Genomic DNA, 20,932 nt, shown 5'->3' with positions numbered 1-20,932 from the left:
TACTCTTCTCATAATATTAAATATGGGGAAAAAGACTCCCCTTAAAGACAAGACGCCCAAGCTCACTGTTGAGCCTTGTTTTCAGATTACCCATGCCCACCGTTCACACACCCTGAGCAGCAGCCCCTAACCTCAATATCCTCTCACTTTCCAGAGGCGCCACTGGGGCTCCTTTACACAGTTCAGTTTGCCCTTTTGCCGACAATGGCTGTCTGTAAGAGGCCCTCAGCGCCTGGAATTTGAAATTGTTTTTCTTCCCTCCATTCCTGAGGACAAGATTGCTCCTAAGCTCTGGGCTGCCCGGCCAGTGCAGGCCTGACTGGCTGGCACTGAGGGTTGCATGGAGGATATGGATTTGTTTTTGCAGGATTGCTCATGAGCGATGGAGTGCTGGCATTGGCTTCCTCATAGAAGGTGCATGGCAGTTAGGCATGTATTTGCAGGGAAGTAAACTTCAAGAATAAACAGAAAGTACACACACTCCACATCCTGCTAGCCAAGCCCCAGCCTCCTTAGTCCTGACAGGTGATCCATTCTGACTTCCTTACAGAGACACATACACCCAGCAGACTGCAAGGCCTTGAAGCATGGCGGGCAGGAAAAAGCACAAACTTGGATTCTTCACTTTCTAGCAGGGTGGGCTTGAAAATGTGCTTAGCCTCTGTGCACAGACTCCACAACTGAAAAGTCGCCAACATTCTTTTGGTTCCTCCAACATACCAGTCTTCCCCACCTCAGGGCCTTTGAATGTACTCTTGTCTCTGCCTGAGATGCTGTCCCCTGCCCCCGCCCTCCTTCTCCTGATGGCACTCCTCTTCCTCCTGGTTTCAGTTTCAATGCCATCTTCTCAAAGAGCCTTCTCCCAGCTTCCCTCCACCATATCCCACCCCAAAGATTCTCTGTTTGGGGCATTCATTAGCTTTCTTGAAATATTTGTCACAATTTCCAATAATTTTGATTTGCTTAGTCTTCCTATTAGACTTGAAGCTCCTTGAGGGCTGCCCTCTGCTCTGTCAGCACAGAGCCTGGTATTGGATGGGGACCCAGTCAATATCTCTTTAACTCAGGAATAAATGTCCTTGCCTTGTCCAGGTTTAATTAGCACAAGGTAGAGGTGGCTTTGAGAGTGAGCTCTGCCATTTACTAACAGCATGACCTCAGGAAAATAATCAACCCACCAGAATCCAGAACCCCTGATCCTGTGGACAAGGGGTTATCTTCAACTGCGCTCACATGAACAATAAGTATTAGTGCCAGAAAGACCAAGGAAACTAATCAGTATAAACTCTTTTGTGTATTTCATCATTTAAGACCCGTATACTACCCCAACTGTATAACATTTTCCCAACACCCACTTGGAAATCTTTCCTGCCTCACAAGTGTGTGAGTATAATTGTAAAAATATCTAAATTGTCAAAGAATTTAACAGCAGAGCAGATGAAAAAATATTATTGGTGACAAGTTAATACATAGGAATTCACAACTAAGGTCTATTCCTACAATACAAATTTGTTGAGTGTCCGCGATTATAAATCGCAGATGCAATGATGCATAATGAATGCATAATGCAATGATGGATAAATGAATGATGCAATATTATATTCGGTGGTCAACAATCTTCCTCGAAAATAAAATATACAACTGTGAAACTATCCTAGGAGCCTATAAAAAACAAAACAATATAAAAACTATTTCGTTAAGTGTGTTGAAGATCAGAGTGAGTTACAATAAGTTAGGAGAAAGCAGTTTTTAAAGAGTTTTGGCTAAAGTCTTGAACAGAGTGAGTGAACAGGGTTTGGCATAGAAAAATTATAAAGGTTTCAACTGGATTTGTTTTACTAAGTAGAACCCCCTTAATACAGTGTTCTTTTTGTCAGAGTACAGTTTGACATATAACATTGTGTAAGTTTCAGATGTAGCACATGTTGATTTGATACACTGATATATTACAATATGATTGTCATAAGAATGAGATCATTAGTACCTCTATCATGGCACCTAATTATCATTTCTTTTTTTTTTTGTGGTGGGAATAATTAAGATCTAGTGAATTAGCAAGTATGATGACATAATACAATGTTGTCTATATTCACCATACTGTGCGTTCAGTCTCCAGGATTTGTCTTCTAGTTGTCAGTTTGCACTCTTAAAAAACACCTCTTCTATTCCCCCAGCCCCAGCTAATCACCATTTTACTCTGTTTTTATGAGTTTGACTTTTTTAGATTCCATATATAAGTGATATCATGCAGCGTTTGTCTATCTCTGTCTGACCTATTTCACTTAACATATTCTCAAGGTCCATCCATGTTGTTGCAAATAGCAAGATTTCCTTCTTTCTCCTAGCTGAACAACATACCATTTTTTTGTATGTGTGTGTATGTGTGTGTGTGTATTGTATCTTCTTTATCCATTCATCCCTTGACTGGTAGATACTTAAGTTGTTTCCATATCTTGGCTATTGTGAATAATGTTGCAATAAACATGGGGGTGTAGATAACTCTTCCATATCCTGTTTTCATTTCCTTTGGGAGAGCCCCTTTATCTACAAATGCAGAAAATGAGGTCCAATGGGTTTTCCCCCACTTAGGTCCTATACCAGAGGAAGGCCAGGGAGTCAGGAGTCCAGGCACCCAATATGTCCACTACATCATCTGGGCCATTTTCAGAGGAGGTAGGACAAAATCTGAGCCACAGCAACAAAATGAGTGAGCAGGATGTGGCAGTGGCCGTGGCAACAGGACTAAGCCAGAAGTGGAGAGACGTGACAAAAAAGGCTTGGAGGTGAATTGAGGGGTGGCCAATGGCTGGTTTCCTCATGGAACATCCTTATTTTTGGCACGTTGACTAGTTGAGTGGCACCTGAGTCATCCTTCTCGAGGCCAATAACCAACTCAAACAGAGGAACTCACACATCACTCCCTTCACCTTGGGCATCGTGGGCACCCACCAAATATTTGTTGATTTGCTTTGACTCTGATGCTGGACCTATAAGCATGCAGTGAAGCGGTTTGTGTGCACCACCACCAAATGTGTTCTATTTGTGATGGGAAAATTCAGAGCAGGAAAAAATAAATCACCTCATTTACAGATAGCAGGCATTGCTCTTATTGAATCAAAATGTCCTTTTTGACATGGAAACAAGAAACAGTTTAGCTAGAAGAACGTGGCAGAGAATGAAAATGTAGCATGGAGGTACCATTTTCACAGCTACGCCCATGCATAGTACCACTAGGTGTGGTTCCCTTTCTCTAGCTGGAGAAAGAGCCTCCCCAGAGAAATATGGATTTCAGTTCTACTCTCTCTCTCTCTCTCTCTCTCTCTTTTGGTTAAGATTTATTTATGTATTTGAAAGAGAGAGAGAAAGAGATAGCAAGAGAGAGCGGGGGAGGGGTAGCGGGAGAAAGAGAATCTCAAGCAGACTCCATGCTGAGAGCAGAGCCTAATGTGGGGCTCGATTTCACAACTCTGAGTTCATGACCTGAGCCAAAACCAAGAGTTGCATGCTTAACCGACTATGCCCCCCACCAGGGGCCTCCCTCAGCTCTATTCTAATAGCTGCATGATCTTCAGCATTTACCTCTTTGAGCTGTAGCCTTCTCATCACTAACACAGGTAAAGCACTTAGCATAATGGATGGTAAAGAGCAGGTATTCAGCACACATTAATTCTCCTTTCCTTCCTGATAAAAGTAGCCTGAGGAGAGAGACCAGGCTCCATAGGGAAAGAAAGAACAATCCCAGGGGGTCTGGTGGCAGGAAGATGGGAGTTTGGGAGAAAACAGAGGAGTAAGAAGTTGTCAGATCATGAGGCAAGCCTTGACGCTTGCAGAGAAGAGGAAGGAATGGGGCCATGACATCTAAGAGCAAGGTTCAGAATTTATGGACTCAAAGTCTACTTTAAAGCAAGAGCATCTAGGACACCTGGGTGGCTCAGCGGTTGGGAGCCTGCCTTCAGCTCAGGTTGTGATCCCAGGATCCCAGATGGAGTCCTGCATCCGGCTCCCTGCGAGGAGCCTGCTTCTCCCTCTGCCTGTGTCTCTGCCTCTCTGTCTCAGTCTGTGTCTCTCATGAATAAATAAATAAATCTATAAAAAAAAATAAGGCAAGAGCATCTGGGGCAAGTTCAATTCCCTCTTTGGACCTCAGCATTCTCGAGCAAAAATAAGAAAGTTTTAACATTTAATATTGATCTTTGAAGTTCCTTTACTTTTATGGTCCAATGGTTTTAAACATGGCAAGGGGACATGGGCAAGGGAAATGTCCTTGTTGGTTGTCTTTTCCAACATGGATTAGAAGCCAAGTGGAGAAAGGAACTCTTCAGGACCTTGGGAACCTAGAAATTCTCAAGACAGTAACAGAGAGAGAGATGAGAGTGGGGCACATACATTATGTTCAGCCTGACAGGTCTTTACTCCTTCCTAGGCTCCACTTTTATTTGGGGGAGGTTGCATGGCAAGAGTGCTAAAGGGCACACTTTAATCTACTACAAAGAACCCTGAGATTGATCAAGTAGGTAAGAAAATCCATTAAAACCATCTGGGGCTTTAACCAGGCTTGACTCTAAAGGGAGCCCCTGTTCTAAGCATTTCTCTCCTGGCTGCCCTTCCAAGGTAAAGGAAGAGGATGAGGTAGGAATTCAAAGTAGAAGTCTATCATACCAAACAGCTGTCTCAATTACATCCTGACCTCTGTTAGTAATGTGGCCTGAGATGTGCTTATAGTTGATTCAGTCCCCTGAAACTTAAACACCTCCAAGATAGGCCAGGGACTTCTGAGACATCAGTGGTAAAAGACCAAGGAGCCGGAGAACCCCCCGCTGCCCAAGTTGGAAAATCAAAGGACACATGTATTCCTTGGCTTGGGTAGGTTGCCACTACTCTTCCCATCCAAATCATTTGGATCTGCGGAGCTAGATGTATTCGTTTCCTGGGGCTGGCTGCCATACAGAGCACCACGAACTGGGTGAGTTAAAACAATACAAATGTATTGTGTCATGGTTGCGGCAGCTGAACGTCTGAAATCATGGTATCAGCAGGGCCATGCTTCTTCCGAAGGCACCAGGAGGGCAGCCCGGGTGGCTCAGCGGTTTAGCGCCGCCTTCAGCCCAGGGAGTGATCCTGGAGACCCGGGATAGAGTCCTATGTCGGGCTCCCTGCATGGAGCCTGCTTCTCCCTCTGCCTGTGTCTCTGCCTCTGTGTGTGTGTGTGTGTGTGTGTGTGTGTGTGTGTGTGTGTGATGCATAAATAAATAAAACCTTAAAAAAAAATGAAGGCACCAGGAAAGATCCATGCCCCTCAGGTAGTCCTTGGCTCATAGATGCATCAATCTTATCCTCTGTCTTCGCCTGATTATCCTCCCCGTGATTTCTTTCTTGGCTATCTGTGCCCAAATTTTCTCCTCATGACACTAGTCTAGTCATATTGGATGAGGGGCCCAATCTCTTCCAGCATGACCTCATCTTCACTAATTACATCTGCGATGCCACTATGTCCAGAGAAGGTCACATTCCGAGATACCGAGGAGTCAGGCCTTTAACATCTCTGGGGGGTGCACGATTTGTGATCAAGAAGTCAGGATTTGAAGTAACATTCTGAAAAGATTAAAGACCACGCACATTCACTCCTTGTACCCAGTACTCCTTCACCAGGAGTGATACATTAAGATGGACACAATGCAGGCAGCTTTACCAGATAAGTGGCCTCCAATCTCTCTGTCCATTGACTCAGACCTTATGTTACTCCTCCAGGAACTTGTAGGCTCTCGTAATGCATTCCAGTCACCAAGTAATACACCCCTCAAACGAATCTACACTGAAGCTGTTTATGTAACTAAGGAACCTTGATTATGTTGCATCCAAGTAGAAGTAAAATTTTTATTCTATTTAATGAAGGAAGGCTTTCTGGGGGAAAGGGGGGTCACAGAAGACTGAGATCAAAGACAGGCATCTAGGAGAAGCCATGGATATGAACAAATCCGCGCACTGACACAGTATCACACCAAATCATTTCCCCAGATCTCCACAAAGACACATTCAAGCCAGATACTTTCGGGGGGTGGGGGGAGCCCACAAAACAACATTGCATTTACTTCTGCCTTTGCTTCAGGTACAGAAAGTTGAAGGAGGGGGAAGGGAAGGGCCATAAAAAAAAAAAAAAGATCTCTCGCTGTTGTCTTTTGACGTATTATTTCTACATTAGTATTATCGGGCTAGTTACCGAAAGACAGATGCTGAACAAGAAGCTGATCACATTTCCCAATCTTATTTGCAAACAAGCATTCATTTCCTGCTTATCAAGGCACAGTGCGGGTACTTTGTCCATTCGAATCATTGTCTTAAGCCGGTGAGGCAAGCCACTGGGCAAGGTTCGCCCCAGCCAGAGCCTGGATGCTCAATGTCATTGAACTCAACAAGCAGATAATTAGTATTGAAAGGTGTGATTGCAGCCCAGTCGGCCAGGTAATCAGCCCCCCCCCCCCCCGACCCCCCATCCCATTTCTCGTCAGGGTTTTAGACCAATTGGAAATCTTAGCCCCAGAGGAGGCTGGAGAGAATTATCCTGGAAGTGTAGTATCCCTTTTCAAATATAAACACTGGACAATTATCCCAGGCCGTCGGCCCTCCCTCGCTCGGCACGCCAGGTCTGGACAGTGAGCAGAGGGGACCTGGCTTTTCCCAGGCAGGTCTGCCTCTCAGCCTTGGCTCCCCGGGGCGCTTCCATCAGCTCACTCACATCTTCCAAGACTGTCGCAACCTTGGGATGTCTGCAGACCGGGCCTCTTCATCCTGGTGCTTGTTTTGCAAACATTTGGCTGCCTCGTGGAAACCTGCCTCAACCTGAGGCCCGAGTTCCCTGCTGGCTGGGCTGGTGGAGGCTTCTTGAGAAGGGCTGGTCTCTTTTCCCAGTCGGATCTGATGGCTTGGAAGAGACAGAGTGGAACGCATCTTTCTGCTATCTTCTTCAAAGACGGGATGCCAGGTCTCAGTTCTCAGAAACCAACAGCCATAGTTGACATTAAACTTGGTTCCATACTTACATGGGCATTCACATGAAAACACATTTTTTTAGGCAACTCGATAAAGCATCAAATCAGGACTTGCGTCTCCTTTTTGACCAGGGGTGGCCTTCCCTCCGTGGACAGGGGGTACCATCTGACCAGGTAGGTACATGTGGAAGTGTAATTGCCTCTGTTATCAAAGGATGCTTTCTCCATGTCTTTACAGTGCTTTGCCTTAACCAAACTCACAATGGCTACCGTAGTTAGACAGCAAAATAAACACGAGTATCCATAAAATACTGACTCTTCCAGGCTCCGATGGAGGCTGTGCAGCCGGCTACCTGCCCCAGACTCAGAGGGAGGGCCCAGCGTATAAACAAAGTTTGCATGCAAGACTCCATGTATTATCAACATATCATGATCAGGCTCCTGCCAACCACACAGCAGACACATAACTCTACATTATGTAATGTGAACATCAGCAAGATTTTGGGGAGAAAGGCTTTTTGTTCCTTATTAGCCATCCTCCATGTAGGGCAGATGGCTTCTGGATGATGTCCCCAGAAGAGTGCAGAGTCCAGGCAACTGCTGTGCCTTCTCACCTCTAGAAAATGCTGACATTCCAGCAGGGGTCACTGGACAGAAGCCCCTTGGCCTTCTGCAGAAGAAGCCTCATTGTGCTTTGATGGAACCATATTTTCTTAGCATTTTATTATGAAAATTTCAAATACTCAGAAATCTTAAAAAGAAAAAAAACATACAGTAATCACTCATGAGATACAGATTTAAGATGTTACCATCTCCTGCATGGTGTTTGTGTCTCTGTCCCTTTCTCTGAGCCCCATTTTTCAAGAGCCTTGTCATGGGAAGGTCCTGGCCTGGAAATCCGTGCTCCCTGGTTATACCAGAGGCTTGCTGCAGCTTCTCACCAACCTGTGTCAGAAATGAGAAGAGCCCAGCTTACCGTCACAGACAGACCTGGGTTTTGATCACAACCCTTCCACTTACCAGCTAGGTGAACCTGGGCGTATTATCTGCCTTCAATGTATGATAGGCATAGAGCTAAATCCAATTAACCTATGCTGAGCATTTATTAGACGCCAAGAACTCTTCCAGGTGACACCCACTAGCCTAAATCCTCACAGTAACCTCTGGAGAGGTGCACTAGTGTTATCTTTCATTGTGGGGAACTGGGCTGGAAGCCCAGGCCCGCTGCCTTGTGGTGTCATTGTGAAATGAGCAATAGTAAATACAGTACATTTAGTACAGAGCTTTTACTTGCAGTGCCTTTTCAACAAATAATTCAAGGATTATTATTATTAGCTGTAGTAATATTTTAGAGAGGGCACCCAGTCAGTACCCAATTACAGCTCAGGACATAACCAACAACCAACAACAACAACAACAGCTCTGGCTGCCTTTTAATAGTTGAGGCTACCACTAGTATAGATAGCAACCTAGCTCTAAGGGTAGCACTTCCAAACTATAGGTCACCCAGAGAGCTATTTTCTATACGGCTGGCAAAAACCAAGCACTGCTTTGAGCGCTCAGATTTTTAATTCAGAACACTCGATGGTAGGGCTATGATAAAAAACTGGAAAATGTTAAAATGCCATAGTTGGGTACTTCCATGCCATATGAGACAAACAGAATTCAAACACAAGCACTTGTTAAAGTATACCTTTTATTGGCGGGATCATCTTTTTGTAAAAAGTGATGGAAATTTATCAAATCTAAACTCCGTCCATATGTTCTACTGTAAACATAGCTATTGATATTGTGGAAATATTTCCAGACTAGTTCATCTCCCATCTGTTCAGTGCAAAAATATTTTCCATGGTAGCTGCCATACAAATTCTAAACCCTAAAAGTTCTGCGGCTAATGCCCCATAGATGATTAGTTCTTCTCTGTTTCTTGGGTAAGACATGGGATTCCTTAAAGGCCAAGAGGCTGCCATCTTTCAGCCCCAAAATTTCTGGACTGCTTCCAACCTTTCCCTCATCCTAAACCCCTTCAAACTCATTCTAACCAGACTCCTCCATTAGGGAGCATGTCACTGATCTTTAAGGTAAATCTCTCTGCCTTAGGAAAAGCAAAGGCAAAGGATGAATGGATGCTAACTTTTGATGAAGAACCACCTTTGAGTAAGAGATACCATGGAAGCCCTGCAAGTGGTACTTTTCTAAGTGACAGAGCAAAGTAAACAGAGAAAAAGAAAGAAGAAGAAGGAAAGAAAGAAAGAAGGAAGGAAGGAAGGAAGGAAAGAAAGAAAGGAGCAGTAAGAAGGAAGGAAGGAAGTAAGTCGGAAGTAGGAAGGCAGGAAGGACCGCAAGAAACGCACCCGGCTAAACTAATTCGATTATCGTTTGGCCTTTACTTGTTGTCCTGCAGTACGGCCCCGTCCTGCTTAAGGAAGTGCCGTCCGTAAGGAGGGAAACAAGAAAACCATGAATTCTAAATCCAGAGTACTGTTATACATTAAATAATTAATACCACCCATTGGCATAAGTTCAGAGACCTGGCAACTGAAATAAATCCAACTACAGAACACATGTTTTAGAAAATTGAAAGCGCCCTACTGATACTGTCTTTCCCAAAGGGATGCAGCTTCCAATAGACCAAGATAGGACACTGTGGATAAATCTGATAGATTCTGCACCCAAGAGGACAAAGCAGAGGCATATTCTGGGTCTTTGCCAGTAATAGTTGAAGAAGATAAGTTAGGATTTGGGGAATTGGAGCTACAGTTTGAGCGAGAGATTCCCAGCCCAGGGAAGAGACAATGATCTCCCCCCCCCCCCAAAAAAAAGAAAGAAAGAAAGAAAGAAAGAAAGAAAGAAAGAAAGAAAGAAAGAAAGAAAGAAAGAAGGAGATGGACATGTTCAGAAGGAAAAGAATTCAACAGTGATCCAAGAGTGCAACTCTCTCCCAAAGAGAGTTACAGGTGATTCCAGAGCTGTATCCACACAAATAGGATTCTTGCTAAAGTCCTAAGAGAAAGAGGAATGAAGGAGGGATAAGTAAGGTAGTAGGATCCATCAGGAGCCTACATACATTCAAAAGAATTATATTTAAGAACTTGCTATTGGGAAGGACTGTCCTCCCAAGACCTTTGGTCACATTAATCCTTCCTTGGGCCATGGAAGTTCACCACCAGCAGCTGACATGTCATCATGGAGAAACGATCAAGGATGGGGAAGAGAAAGTGATGTTTTAGGTGGGCTGGCAGAAAAACTTTGCGGACTGCCCTGTTTTTTAACATACCCACAAAACTATGTGAAGCCAAGTGTTCTTTACGCTGGGCCAGACTTTCCTACCCCACCTTGGGGGTCTGCCAGTTTTCGCTGGCTCTCTCTACCCTGTCAAGCCTTCTTGTGAAATGACTGGTACTTCCTGCTTCCCGTCGCACCCCAGACCCAGACACGCCACCTCTCCCTGGGTATCCGCCCTATGGTTTAATGAAAGGAAGCCAAGGGGCTCCTGAGGACACAGAAGCCCCTGTTCAGATGAGGACAAAAAGAACAGGGTCATTTCCCTCCCAGTTTCCTCGTCTCCTTCCACCTTTCTCTGCACCCCCCACCCTCACCCCCATCCCTTACTGTGGTCATTGATCCCGGGCTTTAATTCAGGGCTGCATTCCTGTTCCCTTGTGTCTCAGGCTCCCAGCTGCAAGGCCATGGGGGATGTTCAGAGAGTTCCAGCTCCAAGAAATTCTCATCTCCATAGACCTGTCTACCCACCTCCCACCTGGCCTCCAGAGAAACAGCCAACATTCCTTCAGTCCCACAGAGAAAGGGTGTGACTTGGATTACTCAGTGAAGCCTCCAAGCCAGCATCTTATGCCCCCCCAAACAATAGAGTTGTATTTTTCTTGGACTCCATTCTTTTTATTTGGTTTCTCCTTTGATTAGCAGAAAGAACGCTACTCCCTCCCCCTACTTTTTTGTTTTAAATCCACCAGCCCTGTTCTTCTGCTCTTCCGGCAGAACCCAACCCCCAACCACAGTAAGGTAAAGCCTTGGATCATGAACCTGAGTGACGTCAGTGAGCTTGAGAAACGCCATCCGTTTCTCCTAGGCTTTCTCACACGTGGGAATTGTCTCTTGGGAATCTACATCCCATCTCTGATCTGTTTGTTTTGGATGCTAATCCCAGGACGCTGGGTGAGGTGTTAGCAGACTGACCTTTCCCGTTTTCTGAGTCAGTGATCTTAGATCACCAAGTCAGGCGCTAAGTGTTGAAAATTAAAATCAATGTGTGGGGCCCCATAAGCGGGAGCCAGGAAGGCGGGAACAAAAGGGTGAAAGGGAAAGGTGACACCTCAGTTTTGGTTGAAACAAAAAGACAAAAACCTATCGATCTGCTGCTGTCAAACTCATCCTCATCAAGATTCTGCTCAAGAGCCTCATGCTGTGAGGCTCACATTACAAAGAATATTACATGGACATGACCTCCTCTTGGCATGTCTGCATTACCTTTGAAAGGGCTAGCCCGGATCTGAGGTCCCAAGGCAGCTTCTGGCCATCCCCAATACCCAAACTTCCTGGCATTCAGGGAGTTTCTATCTGGTTGTCTACTGAGCCCCTGCAGTACCTCAGGCTGCAAAGAGTATTTATGAAGTATCTTACCTTTCACCAAGCTGGGGCATTTCGGGCACCCACCACTTCCACCCCCAGCTTCTCTAACAAGCAGGCAGATGTAATGGAATAACAATGTTGATAAGGCCAGGTGTCTGGTTTGGATTGGCTTTTTAAATCTAGCTCTTATCTGGGATGTCAAAACTAGTAAGTCAGAGTCAACGCAGCTTAAATTAAATATCAGCGGGAACTCAGACAAGACAACTTCTCATTTTTACTATGAAAAAATTGGCTCATTGAGAAGGATGGTGCTTTGCAGAAGATCACAGAACACGTTTACAGGAACGCAGAGGTCACAATTTTTTATCTCTAGGGATTTAGGGTTATTATCAGAAAGATATATGGAGGTTGTATCGGGTTGACAAACATTTAGGTTTAACCAAACGTCCTGCCCATCTCTTTAGACTGTGTTGCATGTCTTCAGAATGCCCGTATCCCCCAAACCAACAACAAAACACTTTACTCCCGGCTGACAAATTCCAGCCCATCTTCTGGACTTCCTTCTCCTTCAGCATATCACACGCAGCAGGTGCAATTCTTTTCAACAAATATTTCTTTTCAACAAAGAAATATTCTTTTCAGTATTGTTTGAAAAGAAGTATTTGTTGAACATCAGTCACATGCACAGCTTTTGCTCAGATAATAAAAAAGATACAGAATCTGCTTGTGAAACCAACCGTCCTAATATACTTTCCATATATGTGTTTCTAAAAATCAGCAATTCCCTCTTTTCTTTTTTCTACAATCCCGTTCTGAAGAAGAGACAACTTAATCATAAAAGGAAAGAAATTATCTCTATTTCCTTTTCCCAAGAACACACATACATATGCACATACACACTCAGACACACACACATGCGCATGCATTCCTGTATAAAATCATTATTTGTCCAGTACGATTTACACAGACATCATGGATGTAAATATACTAGACCTGTCGAAATCTGAACTCCAAGTATGCATCCTTTTTTTTTTTTTTTTTTTTTCAGGCTCCACCAAAAGAAAAAGAGGAAAAGGAAAACTCAACAAGCCCCTAAAGGAGTCAGATCCCCCTCTATATTGTCAGGTAATTGTTAGCAGAAATGGGCTGTAATAACAAGCCATTTTAAAGGAATGTCAATTCAATTCTGTCTTGCTTAAAGAAGATCCAGAGTCTGCCTTTGTTCCTAACCTGAGCAGTTTTGAGGAAATAATACCTTCTTTCAGAAACTGTGGGGAATTTGCAAGGTAGGGCTCCTGCTTTCCCAGATAAGCACGGGCAGGAGTGGGGACTGCTGGCCAGGAGGAGGCTAGCTCTGGGGGTCAGCCAGCACCCAGGGAGAGGGCCAACCCAGCCACAGGGAGCGAGGTGAGGGGGCGGCAGGAAGCCAGTGCCTTGCTTTCAGAAACTTATAAAGGATCTCTCCTCCTCCTCCTCCTCCTCCTCCTCCTCCTCCTCTTCCCTGTGGACTCGGCAGCCAAGGCCTCCCCAGTGGCAGAACCACCAGTCTCTTAGGCAACGTGTCCTTCGCCCTCCCTGCTGACGGCATGTTTGCAGTCTGGGACGCTTTCGTGCAGCTGCGTCTTTCCAAGAGCCTGAGGTTTAGGGTTTGGGTGAGCTTGGTGGTTCGCTTTTTTTTTTTCCTCCCCCTACCTTTTTATTCACAGTTTCCAATACACAAAGCACTTTACAACATCCATGGAAACCTCTGTGGCCACAGACTTAGAAAAAGACAATGACGGAGCGTCAGCCACACACGGGGAAGGAATATGGGAGTGTCCACTTATGTGGCATGGTTGTGTTGCTTTCTCTTTTGCTAATCGGGTCCCCAAAGCAGTGTTTGTTTTACTTTTTGTTTTTTTTTTTTTTTTAATTTTTGTCTGTGTTTTATTTCCGGGGTTCTTGTTGTTGTCGTTTGGTTTTGTTTTAGTTGTTTGTTGTTGTTGTTTTCACTAAAGGCCAGAATGACAAGGGCTTTAGAGCAAAGACATGATGGATGTAAAAATGCCATTGCCCTTGAGCTGGTCCATGTGGGTAGTTGTACAGCACGGCGGAGCCAGGCCTCTCGTTGACATTCGTGAAATGTTTGTGGAATGAATGTGTGCCACTTCTTTAAAGAGCTCTGTGTCATTGTTAGAACATACGGGAAGCTTCTTAGAGGCGAGAGTCCTAACATTTGAAGTCGTCATCATTCCTGTGCCCAGTAGGTTCCCTGGCTCACCTGAGAGGGATCTGAGCTCAGGGGACCACAATTAAATGTGACCTTTGTCCTCTGGAAATCTGCTGTCCTTATTCTGTATATTCTCTGGAGACAGTCCTTGGCAATCGCATTTACCCCCACTTTTCCACCTCTTCCAACCAATTATACAGGAATAATTGCCAAAAATTAAGACTGAGACCCATTGAATTCTAAACTGACTCTTTGGCGGAAAAAAAAAAGGCTAGAACAATGGGAAGGACTATGCCATCATCAGGGGTCCCACCTTCTGTGTCCCAGCTTCCTCTCCCCTTAAACCGGCATCACAGCCTCCTCTGGGCATGTGAAACATGACCAAGTTTTAAACATCAGTCTTTGCTGTACAAACGAAATGTGTCATCATTCAGACCACGTTTGAACCAGAGGATGTTAATTTTGATTCATCCCAAAAGGACACATCCTGCAGCTTCAGGGGATAAGTCAGGAGTCTGTGCAGAGGGGGAGGATGGTTCACAAGAGCAAACAGTGAGTACCAACGGCAGGTGCAGGCCACCACTGAGATCATCAGGTCACCACTTCCGCCATGGCTTGTGCAAAATGCAAGACCCCAAGTAGGGCTTAGCATTGCCCCACAAAACACAAAGTCCCAAGGAAATAAGGCAGGACCCCAAAGAGACAAGTCTGTGGATAAATAGTTTCCCCCACCAAAGAAGAGAGATGACAAGGGCAGAGCCTGCCTAATCTTCTAGCAAATGAATTTTATGCAGGAAGTAAGCATTTGAGAGTTGGTAGCTACTGTCTTCTTGTTCCACTGTTGTTGTGAGTGGGTTTTTACCCCTTCATACTTAGAGCTGTGAAAGTTTAGACAGAATTAACCCGTCTAGACTTCTGTTTTCTTATTTGCTAAATGGGAAAAGAAAGAACTATAATGAAACTTTTTTTTGGGGGGGGGGGGTAGTACAGGCGCTGCATCCAGGGAAAGCCTTTTGCTCACCACGGAGCACACAGTAAGGGCTCCGCAAACACTTCCCCTTGCTAATAAATGTCCCAAGAGATCAGAAAAGAAAATTTACATCAGGGTGATAACGGTGAGGCTGCACTTATCCAAACGAGGACTTGCCTGGATTTAAGGGGAGAGTGACAACCCACTTCTGCCCCAGATGACAAAATGATCTGGGAAATCTGGACAAGCCTGGATCAAGGGGTGAAAGGGTGCCACATACCCCCGAGAAACAAGAAATGCCACAGGCCTCAGAGAAAAAGGACGTAAAGGGATTGCCATGAGACGAAATCAGCCGCCGCACCACTCCTGCAAACCCAGAGAAGTTCTCATGAAAGACAAATTAAGAGGAGGGAAGACACGATAGAAGTGCATGGTTCAAGTCACACTTTGTTCTCTGCTCCCCGGGAGAAAGGCCGCCAAACTCTTGATTAGGAAAGAAAGGAGGAGATAAGATCAAAAACTGCACTTGACAAAAGAGCGGAGCCCCAGTCTCTCCTCGTGACCCAAAAAAGGAGGGCCAGTGCGGGGAGGACAGGGCTGCGGGGGCGCGGGTGGCCTGCGTGCCTGGGAGCAGGCCTGGATCTCAGGGCAGCGTGTGTGCGCCTGGGCACCCGCGCAGCTGCCTCTCCCATTAGCTGTGTGACCTTGAGCAAGCCACACGCTCTTCTCGGGGCTTCAGTTTCTTCACATGAAAAGCACAGAGTAATTTCTTCCCCTCACCACCTCCGGGAGATGTCCAGGGAATAGAGTTGACGAGTGGATGTAAGGGCACTTCAAAAGCAGAAGCAGGAAGCAGCAGCAAGGAATATTCATTAGCAGTGGGATTATTTTTTCAGCGATAGGTGAGAAGGCAGGGAGCAGATGCATACGTGTGCTTTAGAGTGATGGGCCTGTAGGAGACCAGAGAGGAGAAGGAGTGGGCTCCCCCGATCCTTTATGGGAAGGAGCCGCGTCCTGCGGCGGAACTGTGCAGAGCCATAGTAAGTGAGTCCAGGCAAAGAGGCATACGGCCTTCAGTGTGGACAGAAGTGGACATAGTGCCTCGGGCAGGGCGTGGGAAACACAGGCTCTCAACAGCCTGAGGTCCAGATGAAGGCTTCTCCTCTCCAAGCAGGCACCCCCTACCCCCCCTACTTCCTACGTGGGGCGCCTGCCCTCTGGCTGGAAGAGAATGCTCCTTCTCACCCCCTCACTGCATGGCCCCACCCACTTGAGCAAAAAGTCTCACCCAGCCAAAAGCTAAAGCACTTTTGACATTTAATACCTAAATGCATACCTGTTGATATTAACTCCGCCCACCCCTCCCACCTCACCCCACCCTCAAGCCAGTGCAATAGTTGCTGAAGCTAGTGATCCTCCTGCTCCTGTTTCTCATTTTCCTGCACCTCTTCCTTCTCCTTCTTCTAAATAAATCACAGTTTGGATTTAGGGGCAGGGATGGAGATGGGTGACACTGTGTTTCAAATGCCTCCGGTTGGAAAGGCTGTAGAGTGTTAAGTCCAAAGTGAATTGTAAGTCCCCAAAGCGCCTAGGCAGGGCACATCCATATACACACACTTGCAACCTTGCTTTCCCTTTAAATCCTCCCTCCCAGGAGGAGCTGGGGAGGGATTTGTGTTTCTGGGGCTCTTGGGACTGCAGTCCCTGGGGCCATCTGGGAGTGATTAGCCTACAGATTTCAGGTAGCTCCAGCCACACGTGCAGCCCACATGACACCCCTAATTCCATACCCACAGCTCTCCTTCTCCAAACAAACAGCAGTGCCGTTTGCAGAGAAAAGAAAATGCCTTCCTTAGAGGAGCTGCAGGGGAAAGCCAGGTCATACTTGTCTCCTCTGTACTCCCCCTCCAGCCCCCCCCCCACCTCCACACACACACACACACACACACACACACCACCACCACCACCACCACCACCCCGCCCACCATTCATTCAACAGTCAGTCACTCCGAGACTCATCCATGAAAGGACTGTGCTTTATGCTTAGAAAAGCAAGCAAGAAAACCAGGAAGAAAAAAATATTTATTATCATTGTATATTTGGGTAGCAAAGTCTAGAGGTTTTAGAGGTTCTGATATGTTAATAATGACTTCGGTTTGTGGTTTGATTGTTTTCTCAAAACCTGTAAATCCAGGCCAGAAATGTGTAAAGATTGCAATCTGAAAGCTTTATGTCCATCACTCCAAATATTCTCCAAAGGCATGTCTCTAACACCCTCTCTTATACAAAGAAGTCAGAGAGCAAGAAACTTAGAAGAAGCTTCCAGGCAAGGACAGACTTCCTTGTGAGTGGTACAGATAGCCATCTATAGGACACATTTGAGGGAAGCCACAAAGCCGTCTCATCTAATTGGCCTAGGTATCCCACTCTGTGCCTGGTAGCTGAAATGTGTCACTAGGCATTCATTGATTTGGCTAAATTTTGATCATTCATTCCTGCACTGAGCACATACTCACAGTAGACAAATGACAGCATGAAAGGGCATGAACAAAATGTTATAAGGACACACAGAGACAGGAGCAAAGATCTTTTCTTAGAGAGACGTCAAGTCCCCACGGAGGGCGACATTTGAACTGGATCTCCTTTTCCTACCACCAGGGTCTGGCTGCCTCTTGGACTGAGAATATATTGACCCTTAATAGTCATTTACTCTATAGTCTGAATGAGCTTCACGTCTTTTCTAAGACAAAGGTAGGTGAGGGCCGCTTTTATTGGAACAGACGCCCTTCCCTCGAAAGAGAGAGGAGTACTTGGGAGAAAGGGTTGTACGGAACGCTCCCCAGTACCGTAGAAAGGAAAATCTTGAAGAAGGGGGAAGAAGCCAGTGCATCAGTCTAGGAAGCCAGGGCTAGTTCCAACCACGGGTCATTAAGAAACAGCCAAAGGACATGGAAGAGACTTGAGGAGTCAGGGATGCTCTTAGGCACCAGCAATTATAATAATAACTCTTTCCTTCTAAGGGAACATTGCTTGGAATTTTTAAGAATCAAAAGAGAATCTAATCGTTTCCCCGAACTCATTCTTAAGTCTCGGAGGCAAACTCACTCCCACTTCCTGGTTGGTCTGACTGAAAAATCAAAGCGTCCTTGGCAGAAGTAAAATTGGGCTGGGGAAGCAAGTGCAAGGACACGAGAAGGGGGTAGATGAGCGTTCCTTCCATCCTGTATCTGATCTGGACGGAACTAGCCCAAAAGTTGGCTGAAGCAGGTCTCAGGCTCCACTGAGCTGAGACAGGTAAGCTTGGAAGCAGAGGTCCCCACTGATATCACCCTGAAGCCCTGCTTTCCTCAGACCTAAGTTCCTGAAGGGGAGTCAGAATCCAGAGTACCTCCTAAGTGCCAGGAAAATAAAAAGCAATTAGTGACTCTGGCTTTAGGCAGGATCTAGAGGGGAAAAAGAAATCCTGGAGCCCCACAAAGCTCCACCTCCCTGGGCCTCTTCCGGAACCACAATGTTCAGCCCACTCAGCGTTTGGCCAATGCCACTCTCTCCTCCCTCAGAAGATTTCTTTGCTCCTGGAAAATCATCTGGAAACTGTCATCACCACTGTGCTGGTTGGCAGATGTCCCCCAAAGAGAGAGTGAAGCGTACCACACACTACAAGGCATTTCTGGGCTTGGACCAAGAAAGCGGAGGGGTGGGGGTGGGGGTGGGAGGTGATGGCTCAGGCAAAGAGCGGCACAGCATGACCAGAGATGGAGGACAAGAGGTGACTTCTGGGGCCCAGGAAAGGGATGGAAAGGAACCTGCCATTGAGCCAGGTGTTCGGGACCACTCCTCCCTCCTGCTTGGCCTTCCCCTCAGCACTCTGATGGAGGCCCAAGGATGGGAGGGGAGGCAGCTCTCTCCTTGACCCGCACACTCTTTTGGAGCAAGGAAATAGAAATCCGTGGTAGAGGCAGAGAAAGAAGGTCTCGGGACACAAAATGCCCAGGGGGGCAAACACGGGGGTATTGGGTGGACAGAGGCTGAATTCTGGCAGAAACCGGACATGAAGACAGTAATAGTAGAGACCTCACCTTGTCCCCTTTGGATGCAGGGGCACATAGTAAGGCCCGCAAATGTATTTGCTGAGCTGCTTTGTAGGGGGGGCGCTGAGAATGATCGGTGCTGAGCTAACCGGGCGACAGATGACAAGTGGAAGAATGACAAGATGTCTCCGCTGGGTTGTACTTTCTCCACCCACAACTGTTCTCCATCGTCTGAGCCCCGGAGCCAATTCTCAGGCACATCCCCCCGGGTGCTCCAGGTCCTGCTCCAGATCCTCCTTCTGGGGTCACCCATGCCTCAAAATCTGCAAGCATCTGCTGCCTATGATTCCTCATGATGTTAGTGTAGTTGAGGATCAGAGGAAAACTAGATTCTGGGCTCCCTCCGGAGACTTTGTCCCAGAGCCCCCCCCCACCCCGCCCCGGGTAGAAGTGGACCCTGGGGGCAGGGGGGTTCGGTGAATGCCTGGGGTCAGTGTCTGTGCCGAGACCACCGAGTGTGCCTTCCTTTCCTATAGGAATATCCACCCTAGCCAGACACCACCTTTTCTCCTAGTTGCTGAGAGAGACATGTCACCCCGAGAGGTGTCTCCATCACTCCAGGGAAGAATTTAAGGGAAAGATGCCTACATTCAGGGCCCTCTGAGACTGTACCTTCTCTTTTAAAGAATAATCAATGCCCTGATGATTGAATCTATGGGGACCTTATCCCTAATTTATAGCAGGAACTGCTTATTTGTCTCTGCTTTGCACGTGGATATTAAGGCACACGAGGGTAAAAAGACAGTCCACTGCCAACCCAAGCTGACAATTTTGTGAGCTTTCGGAGCACCCCAAAGGGAAGCCGTTTCTGCAAACAGCCCATACCTTGTCCAGACTGTGCTCTGCTGGGCCTTCCCTTGCATTTCAGCCAATCTGGATGCTGGGGGAGAAGCAAGTTCCAGTGCTAGGACTCAGTGTGAAAGCAAACAAGCCTCCCTTCCTGGTTGGATGTAAATACATTGTGTTCTAAAGATAGTAACAGGGACGCAGTGAGATCTTCTGGGGATTTAAGGGAGGTGGAAGGAACAAACAAAAACTGTCCTCTTCTTTGCCTGGCCAAATGTCATTTTCATTAAAAAAAAAAAAAAAAAGTGAGGAGGAGGTGTAAGGGGAGGGGAAGGGCATTTAAGACTCCACTTACACCTTTTACACCAGTGAAAGGGTCTCGGGAGAAAAGAGGTTAAAGAGAAATGGGGGAAAATGCAGGAAAGGGGGGAAAACACCCGACTTTCTCAAAATTCCCTATCTGCCTATTCAAAGCTGAGACTTCCAGAGGCGGCCCTGGCTTCCCCTTCAAACAAACCCGGAATGGAATCGCGTAATAACAGTGTCTCTCCCGCAGGCTTGCAGACAGCAAGCCGCACCAAGAAATTAATTGGAAATAAACAAGGACATTGTAGGCAGCCCAGGGGTCCCCACCGCAGGTCCCCCCACTGCAGCCCCCACTTCCCAGGTTGTTTTGTGACGTCACAGCTCGGAGCCCACTCCGCAGACAGAGCCCTCCGCATTAGGAAATCACCCTCCAGCAAACTCCAAAGTTGGGGGCTGACTCAGTGGCCTCGGCCCCTCCCGGGTCCCGGGGCAGAAGGAGCTGCTGCCACCGGACCTCCCACCCAAAGTCAGGCCACCGGGCTTCGGGCTCACGCTGCTGCAAAGCTAAGCACAGTTAGCAGCTGCAGGATACCCAGTTTGCCTCAGTGACTCTACAGGTTCCAGTAACCCCAGAAGATGTGCTCTGCCCCCCCCCCCCCCCCCGGGAGACTGGAGGGCCAGGGTGAGAGAGAAAAGGCTTGCAAGAAAGTCACAAGACAACTCATCTTTAATCCTGACAGTTACCTTTGGAATTATTTCTTAAGAACATTTTTCCCTTTTCTGTGGTTTGATGGAAACATTTTTCTCTGATTGATAAAGACCCGACATAATAACCCACCCAATAGGGCATCTTAGTGGGAGTAGCTGATTAGAGTCCCTTCCGCCTGAGATGAGGTCACGGCTATAGAGCCCAGGCTACCCTGGGAGACTCACACAAGACTGTGCTGAGAATCTCTGCTCTTTTCTGCCCCGAGTCCACCCTGGGACTGAACAC

General features: G+C 46.6%; 1 long non-coding RNA gene across 1 annotated transcript; it reads right to left on the bottom strand.

Annotated features, from left to right (window-relative positions):
* Positions 1 to 5,868: 5,868 nt before the first annotated feature.
* On the bottom strand, positions 5,869 to 20,540 carry LOC111097304. The gene is made up of 2 exons (XR_005364244.1): positions 19,672 to 20,540; positions 5,869 to 7,931 (listed from the first exon to the last, which is right to left on the bottom strand). It is a non-coding gene; the product is annotated as an uncharacterized LOC111097304 (long non-coding RNA).
* Between the last annotated feature and the right edge of the window lie 392 nt (positions 20,541 to 20,932).

Source organism: Canis lupus, chromosome 9 (genome assembly GCF_011100685.1).
Source record: "Canis lupus familiaris isolate Mischka breed German Shepherd chromosome 9, alternate assembly UU_Cfam_GSD_1.0, whole genome shotgun sequence".
NCBI classification, from domain to species: domain Eukaryota; kingdom Metazoa; phylum Chordata; class Mammalia; order Carnivora; family Canidae; genus Canis; species Canis lupus.
This window is presented reverse-complemented; position numbering and strand designations above follow the sequence as displayed.